We start from the raw sequence: 12,892 nt of genomic DNA, 5'->3' as shown, positions 1-12,892 counted from the left end.
TATTGTGAGATAGACTAGATGAGATGCTAGAACAGGAGTAGGAAACCCAGTGCTGGGATCACAATACAGGCCATCCAGCTGGACACACTGCCTTCAGTTGGCCCCGCCCTGCACTTGCTGTTCCTAAAGGTCCAATGCCTCTCCTTAGACTTAATTACTGGCAGTAGCAGCTTGAAGCTTTCCTCTCCCACCCCAAATATTTTGCCTCTTCCCCTTTGCCTCCAAACTTAATATTTGGAAAAGAATCTACCTGAATGCTAGAAAATCCACGATTTCTTTCTTTTCAGTTAAAAATACCTATGAGGGCAGGCCTGTACTGTACCTGAAGACTAATATTGGGGAAGAAGCAAGCATAACCTTTGTCACGTGCTGCTTTCCTATTCTAAATTGTCTCCACAGGGATGCCAGGGCTGTTAACAGCAAGGTGCCATCAACAGGCTTGGCTAGGTCTAGGTCACCTGTGCAATTGAGAACCTAACCACACCTGATGTCAAATACTTCTATTTTGAAGGAAAAGAACCCCAAGGATTGCAATCCAACTGTGACTAGCAGGTGCTCAGGCTTTTCTCTGCTGTTCAGAACAGGCTAGAAAGGGGCAAGAAAAGGGGAGCCCTGAACTGGGAACTCCTTGGAACCGCCCCATGAGCAGTATTTCAAAGTTGGTCTAGTGCACCCCACAGAATCACACTGCTGGAAGCAGCCCGAGTGGGAAAACTCTGCCTTATAAACAATCGTACAAGTTTGATTCAAACTAAGTCTATCCACCAGGCTTCCTCAGGCTGCAGTTTCTCTCTCCTTGAGCCAAACATGAGGCATGCCACAGTTATGTGCTTCCTGCTCTTCCCAAGGAGCAAACTCACGTGGGCTGATTCCAACAGTGCTTTCCTATGGTTATGACTTTAGGTTTAGGTCCCCAGAGCTGGCTAGAGCAGGGCTGGCCCAAAGACATTTTACTTCCAGAGGCAATTGGTCTCCTTCTGCTCGGGACAAGTTGCATAGATCAAGCAGCCTGAGGCAAGCAACTGCCTCACTCTGGCCTAGCTGCCTCTGCCTGCTTGCTTTGCCTTCTCGTGGGGGCTACAGCATGGAGTGCTGATAAGAGAGAAAAAGCTGGCACCTCATCCTTTCCCTCACTGGCCCAGTTTTGCACATGATGAGAAGCAGCCATCAGCTTTAGTATTCGGGGAGTGGGAGGAACATGCTGTTGCTTCTTCCGTGTGAACATGGTGAAGGCAAGTAGTTGGGCTGGTTGACAAGCCACCCACAACCCTAGAACTTCCCATGGGTTCTGTGTGGCTTGTCAACCAACCCAATAACACCCGTGCTGGATTGCACATACGGAGAAGCCACGGCAATTGGCAATTTGGTTCTTGTGGGCAACCCCAGTGCACCATGGCTAATAAGGGAGTTACGGTTGATCCTACAGACAAGGTCACCTGGATCTTCAGGGCAGCCCTGATTGCCAACATCTGCCTGAACACAACCTCACTTCCTCTCTCTGAACTGAGTAGCTTTACAGTTACTTGGAGAACTTGGGACTCACTCCTTTAGCAAACTAATAGGGAGTATAGGATAAAGCCTTTAAAACTAGAGGGGAGACTGCAACCTTCCCTTCCTCTTCTGCTCATTATCTTCATTAGGTTCAGAGTCCATAATTGCCTAACAGTGCTATTGCCACCCTGCTTTTTCAGAGCATGTCTGATTCTGCAGAGACCTGCCCAGCCAATTGCTACCTGGCTTTGTGTCCTGTGCCATTGTAGGCAGCAAGACTCTGACAAAAAGAATTGGTCATTTCCTCCAGTCTGACCCAGGCCAGTTACTCTGGGGAGAAATAGAAGCAGCTTTGCTTGCTAAACAAGTTTGAATGAATGGCAATATCTGAAGTAGTAATATGTGAGTGTGAAGGACTCAAGGGGTCTGGACCTGGTATGCTTCAACCAATTATGCACACCAAGGATGAGAGGTATTCTCCAGAAAAAAGTCTGATAACAGCAAAGTGGTAATTGACTGGAAGTGCATGACTGAGTCCTCTTTTTTACCCCTGTTGAGCAGGTAGCGAAAACAGCTGCTCATTGGGTTGAAATTCCCACCCCAATTGCTGATTGGTAAATTTGAATACAGGTGATTCCTTGATTCACTTCCGAGGCTGAGCTACCTGGAGGTTGGGTTGGGAGCTTTGGCAGGAGATGGCTGAATCCCTGGCCCTGTATAGTGCGCTGGTTTATGTTGACAATGCCTGGGACATGACCAGCCTACCTGGGCTTGATGCTGGCCAGTCAGGTATATCCTGCAAGTGTAAGGCTTGCTCTGGCTTGCTCTTGCTTGCTCGAGTGCATCTGGAGCTCCAGTGTAGACTTTCTGGTGTCCATCTGCAGTTTGCATGATCCATGGACCAAATTCTGGTGGGCGCATGATTTTCTTTGGCATCATGGATTTGCACTAGGCAGCTAGGCTAGAGAAAAGTGAAAAGATATGAGGAAGGTAGGGGCTTGTTCTTGTGTGTGGTATCTTAAGGACTCACACATTTATTGCAGTATAATAAGCTTTCATAGATAGGAATCCACAGTACAGAAAATAATTTTGAAAGATGTTGCTTTTCATGTACATTAAGAAAAATGGTATGCTGAGATGATAAAAGTTCAAGAGCCCTCATCTAAGCTGCATCTGATCTCCGCACACTAGTCAGCTCCCCCCACCCCACCCCATGGGCTTCTTTTCCACCTGTGTCCCTTTAATATTCCTGCCTCAATTTTTCTCTCGCTCCAAAATCAAATTCCTTCTCCTCTGTCTATACACCTTTAAAAAACAAAACAAAACCAAATGGGGATCCTTAGGAGAGAAAGACACAGACAGACAGACTCTCCCTCTCTCTCACATGAGACAGGCATCTCAAGCAGCTGTTTTGGGCCAGCATGAAAAAAAGTGGATTAATCATTATTTAAAGCATGGCTACTCTATTTCTCTTCCTGAGGATGTGGGGTTTGTAGGATATTGTCCTGGGGCCAAAACCACCTGACTGGCTGAGTACTACCAGGCACCTCAAATGCAGGGGTAGGGAAGTTGCCACCTGCTGCTCTGATTCCAGCAGCAAAATGTCTTGGGACCATCCCTGGACACGGCTGTAGAAACGTGTAGAGTAGGAAAAGGTACAGGAAATTATGAGGGATAGGGAAACAAAAGGGCAAAGAGAGAAGCCAGAGGACCAGATTATGACTCCTGGAAGGCTCAACTTTGTTCCCCAGGCCTGAGGTGCTGCTTCCCCAGTTTACAGTAAAGATTCTCCCTTAGGTATTCTGAATTCAGTATGAGTTACAACCAGCAATATGTTAAAAATATTAGATTATTAGAACATTTTTATGCAGGTACATTTTCACACAAAACTGCCCTTAATAGGACAAGGTGGAATGACTGCTTCAGACAGCTTATTTTGGGTACTGAGAAAGGGCAAGGTATGGTAGAGTACATAGCTTATTAGACCTGTATTTTACTCTCAGGGAGACTGAGTAAGAGGTACTGGTAGGATTTTCGGTCTCAGGGACAAAATACACACTACATTCATAGACTCTGATCCTCACACTTTTGTTTACTGTAGTGTAAGTGTACATGCCCCAGGCTGGCCACCACATGCTGTCAGGAGAGGCTGAAACCTTCCAGTCCAGCTACTCCCACCTCATACTTGTTCGGCTTTAGCTAACACAGACTCAGGGTTACGTGGTAATCCAGAAAACACAATGCAAGCCAGCGTCTGAGTGCCAAAGCTTCAGTCCAGTAAGGGAGAAGGCAGGCGGGAACAGCCAAGGTACCAGCAAAACGAAAACCAGAGTTAAGCAACCAGATACGTTCCACAGGCCATCGAGCAGGAATCCAAACCTGTTGCACAGAGTATAAATTGTCAAAGCAAAGGGCCAGAAACAAGAGAGCAGGGTAGATGACCACAGGGGATGCTTGTACAGGCAGTCCCTGAGTTATGAACAAACAATCTGTACTTATGAACGGACTGCCATAAAGCCTATTCATTTTAAAAAATACTACAGAAAATCACCATCACCATAGAGAGGGAGGAAGCAAAAGGGTAGAGAGGAGGCCTCCAAAGCATGGCTTCCTGCCCTCCCCATCCAGAAAGGGTTCTGGCATTTCCTTGGTGCAAAAAGGAGGGACCAGTGAGTTGGGGCTGGGTGGGCAGGCAGTTAGAGATATTCCCAGTTTTTCCACTTTCATGCGGGTCCTGCACCCATAACCCCCATGAATGTGGATGGCCTACTGTCAGGATCAGGGCTTGAGTGAACCTGCAAGTGCCTGCTGGACCAGGAGCACTCTTGCCGGGAGTGACTAAGGAACAATTATGCAGTGCAGCTGGAGGTCCTGAAGAGCAGCATAAAATGGCTTTCTGGCACTGCTGTTCTTTGCCACAGCAATGCAAGTAATCTTCAGGACTCTTGTGTTCTGGCCTCTGCATCACCATGCCTTGAACCTCGTTCCTGCCTTACTCCAGTGTGCTCCAGTCTGCTCCTGCTCACCCCAGTTAATCCTTGCCTTGTTCCAGTCTGTTCCTGCCTTGCTCCGGTTTGATTCTGCGTACCCAAGTCTGCCTTTGTCCTGCTTCTGTGTGTTCTTGCTTGCTCCAGTTGTTCCTGCCCTGCTCCACTCACTCTTGACTGGACTACCCTGACATGACTGTTTCCCTGGCATCAGACCACTGGACTGTTTCTGGACTGTGTGCTCTCTCTCTGTCCAATACAATATTGGACTGCCTGCTGCCTTGGCCCTGACCCTGGACTGCTGACCACACTACCAGCCTCAACCCCTACTAAGCTGCAGGACCTGGTCTCACACCAGCACCCTCGCCCCAGCCTCCACCCACATCCCAGCCTCAAGTCATCTGAGTTGCATACAAATTTAACTTAAATATGAATTTCTGATTTCTCAGGAACAGAACTCGTTTGTAACCAGGGAATGCTCACATTGCCAGAACCTTCTGAACCTCCTCCATGGCTCAGCTGCAGTACATAGGTCGCTTTGGCCAGAGCCAAATGTCATCGCATAGGCTGTACTAGCAGAATTTTAAGGAAGTTAACAAGGTTCAACAGAGTAGTGTAGGGGACTTTCCTAGCATCCAAACAAATTTCCCAAGGCCATGCAAAGGTCTTATGACCTTCAGCTTGCTAGAAAGAGCACCTGAGACACTTACCTTGGAGATGGCTTCCTCAGTCATGCTGTGAATGAGGGCAGGTTTTGCTGTGAGAATGGAAATGTTTGTCATACTAAAGCAGATTTGTTCCTGCCACACAATCTCCCAGGAAAGATGGCAGTGGGGATCAGTGTGTTTGAAACAGTGAAAGAAAAGAACTTTATAAAATCCATGTCTTTTTTTATTCTCAGAATCAAATTGCTCACACACGCAATTTCAGAGGTCTGTGGAACATCCTCTGGCCTATTTAGGGAAGCAGTGTGGGCATGGATAAAGGGTGTAGAAATTGTCTTTGACTTGTTTATATTCTGCATCCATATTTCATCATTGTATTCAATAGTTATATTCAATGTTGTTTGCTTTTCAGCGCCAAGTCATGACCTTTTTATTTACCCGGTATTTTAAAGTTTAGATATTTTAATTATGTTTTTATCCTCAGTCGTGGGTTATGATGATGTATTTATTGGGTGATTTATTGTAAGCTGTCCAGAGATGTACAGTAATTGGATGGATTAGAAATACCTATAATAAATAATAGGCTGTTTATCATCTTTGACACAGGTGGCTTTTTCTCTTCCTTAAGTATCTCAGGAGCTAGAGTGAGTGAGTGGACCAGGCTCCTGGAAATAAAACAGAGGCCTTCCTGCAGGAGTTTTCCTTGCACGCTGCTTGAGGCAGCAAAATTCTTGAGGGCCGGGGGTAGCTCAGCCTCTGGTTCAGAGGTAAAATCTCTTGCCCTTAACAGAGGTGGATTTGTGGCCATGTTCCCTGAAGGCTCAGGTATCTCCTGGTATCTTGGCATGGAGGTTGGAATGGGAACCATCTCTGGGAGCTCAGATTCCTCCAGTAGGAGCATGACAGTTCCCCCCACGCATGCACACACATCATGGGATGTTTTTTTCTTAAAGGAAAACTGAATAGTGGGTGGAATAGAATTCCAACAGACTTAGAGCTGTGTTTGTTTGTTTATACAAGCTTTTCTATACTGTCCTCCATAGCCAACTTGGCTCTCAGAATGGTTTACAAGATTAAAGTAAAATTGAATAATAAGGCAACAATAATACAATTCAGCAATTCAACTCCTGAGTCAACCAACAAAAGCAAGACATAAAGTAAATAATAAGCAAAAATAAACAAATATGTAATTAGGGAAACAGTGACCCAATAAAGTATATAAAAACACATATAATTTTAAAATGTGTCACTTAATTAAAATGTTGGGGAACAAAAGTTTTAGTCTGGCACTGGAAGGTGTAAAGTGTTGGTGCCAGGTACATTTCTCTGGGGAATCACTTCTACAAATGGGGTGCCACAAGCCAAAAGATCCTTCTCCAAGTAGTCACCTTCCTGACATCCTTTAAAGGTAGTTCTGAGAGAAGATGATCTTAAGGTGCAGGTAGATTTGCATGCAGCCAGTATGGATTTGAAGGTATAATTTGTTATACTCCCCTATCATCACCACAAATTAATTCCCTACATGTGGATTCCCTATGGAGCCAAAGTAGCACACCCATCACACAAGAAAGAGTTATCAGCGGACTTCTGGGAATCCTGAGGTTTCTGGAAATATTAAAAACTTAAAGGAAAAAATGGCCCTTAAGGGTGAGAGGAATCCAAAACAGCTCAATGAGGACTGTGGATGCTCAGCTGAAACATTATAGTCCCTGGTTGTTGGAGGAAAACAAAAAATTGGAGAGGAGAATGGAATAGGGCATCCTGGAAGTGGGTCTGGTTGACTGAAATCCTCAACACTCAAAAGATTTTGTTGCAGGTGCCAGTTGTATTATACATTGTTGTCTGTGATTACCTCAGGAGAGGTTCCTCTAAGGCTTTGTTAATGGTTTCATAGGCTTTACAGACAGATAAGGTTTGGTTCTTGGTTGGTACAGTTTGTTTGTTACATTTATATCCCACCTTTCCTCCAAAGAGCCCAAGATGGCATAGATGATGACCCTCTTGTTCTCCATTTTTTCCTCCCAACATCCCTGTGAGGTAGGCTATGCTGAATCATTGACTGGCCCAAAATCAACTAGTGAGTTTCCTGGGCATGTTGGGACCTGAACCATGGTCTCCCAGCTCCATGTCCAGCACAGTAATCACTATAACACATTGGTTTTAAGACAAAACATTGTTTGCTTGTGCAGCTGCAAAGAAATAATAAATATTTGGAGTAAGGATATAATGTATTTTGAGCTAAGAAGAACTTTGTGGGATGCTTCTCTCTTATTAGAGTTGTATTTTGCAGCAGTGCTTTTTTTGTCACAGAATGCACCGCAACGGAGTTCTGGCACCTTTTTTCGACAGATTTTTCAAGTGTTAAAAGTAACTTTTGAAAATTTGATGTTTGGTCCACGTGGATTCGAATCGCCCTGTTGAGCGTAGCAGGTTGGCGGCAAAATCATTAAAATGGTGCATGCGGGCTGCTTGTGTGTCAAATCCGATGCATGCGTACTTCGTCCGCGCTGGTTGTGATGGCTCTGCTTGACTTGTGATTGGTTGTGTGGTCGCATGCTGAGTGCTTACTGCGGGCGGCGACCGTTATGTTTCGTTACACAACTGACGTGTGTGGGTGTATGTACAGCGATTGACTACATGCGAAAGGTAAATAATTTCATGAGTTCTGGCACCTTTTTTCCTACAAAAAAAGCACTGGTTTACAGTAACCGGAAAACCATTTGTACAGCTTTCAGGAGTTACCCACCTATCCTGTGATATTTCAAGTCAGTTTATGCAAGTGTGAGCTGAACAGTGAAAGACTGAAATCAGATAAAAGGAGATATGTCTTTGCCCAACCCATGGCTAAACTTTGGAATGCATTGCCACAAGATATAGTGATAGGGGATTAGAGGAATTCTCAGAGGATCAGGCTTCTGGTGGCTACTGGTCATGATGCCTATATATCAATTACCTCCAGGATTAGGAATGTCAGAATATCGGTTTCTGTGGAACACAAGTGGGAAGCTGCTATTGCATCATATCCTGCTTGAGGGCTTCTCACAGCCATCTGTTGGCCACTCGGGGAACAGAAACTGAACACGATGGGCTTCTGTGGGTTACAGAAGGGACATTGTGTTCTGATGATACAACACTGCGCTGGTTGTCCCGGTAATTTTTGTCCCTTTGTCTTTCCTCCGACAAATCCCATGACTACAGATGTATCATGCTTCTCCCAGCAGAGGCCTTTTTCTCTGTTCTTTTCTCTGCTCCAGGGAAATCCTTGGTAGTGGCTAGCTCTTTTAACCACAAAAGGTTGTCACAGTCCCTTACGTTCCTTCTGACTCAGTTGGTCTTGATGTGGGTGGGGACAGCCCCTGTCTTCAGATTACCCTTTGAGATTTCCCATCACTTTGAGCAGCTGGTGACATCACATGAAAGCCCACCAAGATCAGGAGACCACTTGTCCCCCACAGTTTTCTGGAGGAAGTGGCGGGGGGATGCATGGGGAAAAGTCAAAGCAAGAGAAGCAAAGGGTTGCCTCTGTTTAGGGAGGAAAGCTAGCACTGTGGAGTATCTTTTGCAAAATGTTCCAGTGAGAGGTATATATTGTCTATGAGCTTTGACTTGGAACCTGATTCAGCTTTTTTGTAAAATGACCCAATTCGGCTAGAACCAGATTGGAGTCAGGCTGCTCCAACACTGTACCAAATTTGCATTGAGGTGCAAATACTGAAGCTTTCTGCTTCCTATTGACTATTATGGGAAATAAAAAGAACTATAGATTTTTCTTTATCAGAATTAGATTATAAATTAAAAATACTTTTAAAAGTATCACACCTGCCAGGTGCCAGAAAAATAGGAGCAAGGGTCTTCGTGCTACACACCCATATTTTGATTTGTTTTTAAAAGGGAACTAACAATACCCTTGTTTTTTTTGGGTGAAATTATGGAAGATTTGCAGAAATTATTGTCCCTTTGAAGGAATCATACCTGTCAGATTCCAGAATTATAGCTGAAGGATGTTTTGTACAAGGGCATAGAACTCACCAAGGGTAACACCTCTCCCCACCAGTGCAGTTTCTGCTGCCATGCCACTGATTTGGCTGTCAAAATTTGCAGGATGATTATACAAAGACTCTGATTTTCCTTGCAAATAAGACACATGGAGAGCATGCACCATGTGGAAACAGGCTCCAGGAGTGCAGTTTGCTTTCCAGCAAGGCAAATGCCCCCCATGCCCCCATAAAGGAAAATTGCAGCTTCTTTTACTGCTCTGGCAAATGGGGCACTTACAGTGGTTGCAGAAATGGCCAAAGGTGGGGACTGAATGCAATATCGCTCTCCCTGGTATAGAGAAACCAAAAGACACCATTTGCAGGACACAAAGTCTCTGCATCTCCAACATATTTGAAATGCAACATGGTAAAGAAAAGCTTATTTGGCTCCTGCTATGGTGTTGGCTTCAGAGGAAAGTGTCTCACCCCAGGAAGCAACCTATCTGGACTACAGTAGCTGATCCTCTTAGGCTTTGAGGTTTGTCCAAGTCTGATGCATAACTTATTTCAACCTCTTTCATTATAAAGCTTAGGAATTTAGCTTACGGAATTACCAAAGATATGACATCCTATTATGTCATCATACATGTTTCACATCTTGCAGGTTGCTGAAAAGATGGGGAGGAGGGGCCAGGCCTAGAGCATAAGCAGTCTCACTTCATTCAAGGAAGTTCCAACCAATGCACCCATAACCAAGAAATTATTCCTTTCCTCATAATCTTGCTGGAGATTAGTCACTGATTTTTTTTCTGAGATACTAGGCTTTTCCACATGAGGTTCTTAATTGCTATATCTACTTTTGGTTTTGTCACAGAATTGAGATCCGAGTTCTGCACAAAAAGCAATAGGTTTTTATGTATGGCAGGTGCTGTGTGTCATCTTTCCTGCTTTTTTGCTACATAATTCCGAGGTGGTGCTGTACTATTGTGGAATATCTCAACTGCACAAGTAGGAACATGTCATTTCTTTTGCAAATAATATCCTATTTCCTTGCTCTATAAAAAGTGCCAGAAAGCTGTTCTTGCAAACCAGAAAAGAACCTAGAGGTACACAGTGTTGTCTAAAGAACGTATAAATGATTCTGTATAAGGAATCACAACTATATGATAAATACCTCAAGTATAAAAGTCCACCAAGCCAAGGTCCTCAGGTGGTGTAATTTTGGTTTTTTGGAGGATAGAGGGGAAGCCTTAACCCAGCTAGAGGAAAAGAGGAAATTCAACTAGGCTCTCCTGCAATTTTTAAAAAACTGGATGCAGCTGCTGCCCTCCCTAATTCAGACTGGAGCCACAGTATTGTGGTAGGAGTTTATCTGCTCTCCTTGTGTCATTTTCCTGTTTTGAATTGTTGTTTTCCTCACCTCCAAATAGCTGCCATATGTGTGCTTGTGGTATCCAGAATATGGTTCATTGAGGAAGGTCTGAAGTTTAGTGGTAGAGCACAGAAGGAGAAGGTCCCAGGTCACTCCCTGGCATCTCCAGGTAGGGCTGGAAAAGACCTGCACCAGAACCCTGGCAAGCTGCTGCCAATCAGTACAGGTAATACTGAGCTAGATGGACCAATGGTGAACTTCCTGGAGTCTTACCTTGTGTGTTCTCAACTATCTGGCTTGTATATGGCTGGTCTGTGCTCATTTTGGTTGGTAAACGGAAAGGTTCTGGTGAGGCTGCTGAATATAGGGTTGTATATAGGGTTGCTTACCATTACAGTATACCAGTTGTACCTCTTTTTAGGCTCTAATCCTATACCCACTTCCCCAAGAGTAAGCACCATTACACTAAGTGGGACCTACTCCCAAGAAGGCAGGGCATAAGCTTGCACTGTTAATATCAGTGTATGGTGTAGGCTTTCTTTTTGCTTATTAGTAACCTGCCTTTCAGAGCTGCAAATGCTGTCCCACCTGAAACACCTCTGCATATTAGGAGTGCTTTATTTAACTATACAACATTTCTGCCAGGATGGCCCTGAAGATTCTCAGATTCAGTCATAACTTTGCTTTGTGAATGTTTCTGAATTCTGCTTTTCTGAAAACTGAAGTGCCTTTTGTTTGTGGATGAGTAAGAGAAAACAGTTTGCGGGTCTTCACATGTACAACTGTTTCGGTCCTCTGCACACATACTGAGGAGAGTTCTAATGAATTAAGTTGTTCTGAATAACTGAGAGTTTCAGTTTGCAAGTGTTAGATAAATAAAATACAGTCAGTATCCTATGCTTGGGTAACCTGCCAGTTAGGTTATTGCAATATGCTTCTCAAGGGGTTGCCTTTGAACGTTGCAGCTTGTGCAAACTATGATGGTCAGATTGATAATGGGGACCAGAACATATAACACCTATTCTAGCCTGCTTGCACTGGCTGTCGGTACATTTCCAAGGTGCTGGTTTTTACCTGCAAAACCTTACATGGCTTGGGACCACAATACCTGATGGAGCTCCTCTCCTGGCATGAACCTATCCATGCACCCCACTGATCCTCTAAGACCCTCCTCCAAGGGAGACCCAGAAAAGGATGGGTGTCTCAGTGGTGCCCTCCTAAGCTTTAGAACAATATCCCCGGCGCAACCTACCCGGAACCAACATTGTCATCTTTTTTGTGCAAGGATAAGGACTTCCTCTGCTACCAGGCATTTGGCAGCATGTAAGTTTTAACTGGGGTCTCATACTGTTGGTATAATAATATGTGCAGATATGTGTGTGTTTATGGTTTGCTTATAGGTTTATATGTAAATGTTTCATATTATATTGCATCTTAAAGATTTTAATATTGGTAAACTCTGAATCAATTGCTATGCAAGTGATGTGACGCATTTGCCATATAGTTTAATAGATAACATCTGTTTTAATCTTGTTTTTACAATGCTATGCATTTTTTTAAATTGCTGTAGGTCGTTTAAATGTTGGTTTTGTTGTGTTTCTTTGATTTTGGACAGTCCTCTGAGAAGGATGGTATACACTGGTGATCTCCAACTACAGGAGGTTGGAGTTGATGCTCCTTTCAACTCTACTATTCTATGAGTCTATGAAATAATATTATTGTATTGTTATATGTTTTAAAAATTGTAAACCTTCCAGAGAGTCCAATGGGCTATGGGGCAGTGTGTGTGTGCCCGCATGTGTGTGTGTAAATATACTATTGGTGATCCTTTTTCTATCTCTGGAGTCTGGAGTCTTTGTAAACTGTCTAGAGAATTGGATGATAGAGAAATATAATGAGTTTTAAGTATATGAACATGTTCATTGAACTAAATGGGACTACAAGGGCTTTCCTCACCTTCACAGCCAATGAATGTGATGCTGCCTCTTCTCCAGAGCTTAGCACACTATAATGTTGATTCACCACTTGCCAGTTGCTTTGTGGATCCAAGTTTAAGGATTTCTTTTATGCTTTCAAACCCTAGAACAGGACTGGGCAATCTACAGCCCTGGACTAGATTTCACACAGCCCTTGGCCTAATTCCAGAAATCCTCTACAAGCAGTCAGTTCAGGGCTCTAGCAAGCAGTTCCTTCCCTTACCAGTTCATTGGGAAATGAGTGGTGGGAATGTGGAGAAAAGGCAGAGCCAATGTGGAGAGGGCAGAACAAAAAAAAAAGGGATAGCTGCATCTACTTTTATCTATGGTCCTGCCTACTCATGGCCCACAAATCTTTTGCTCCTTGTGGGAACATGGCACTTGAGGAAAGCGTTCCTCAACTGTGCTCTACCAAAGATTTCTT

The sequence above is a fragment of the Varanus komodoensis genome, unplaced genomic scaffold, assembly GCF_004798865.1.
Source record: "Varanus komodoensis strain SLA01 unplaced genomic scaffold, ASM479886v1 scaffold45, whole genome shotgun sequence".
NCBI lineage: Eukaryota > Metazoa > Chordata > Lepidosauria > Squamata > Varanidae > Varanus > Varanus komodoensis.
Note: the sequence above shows the minus strand (reverse complement) of the source record.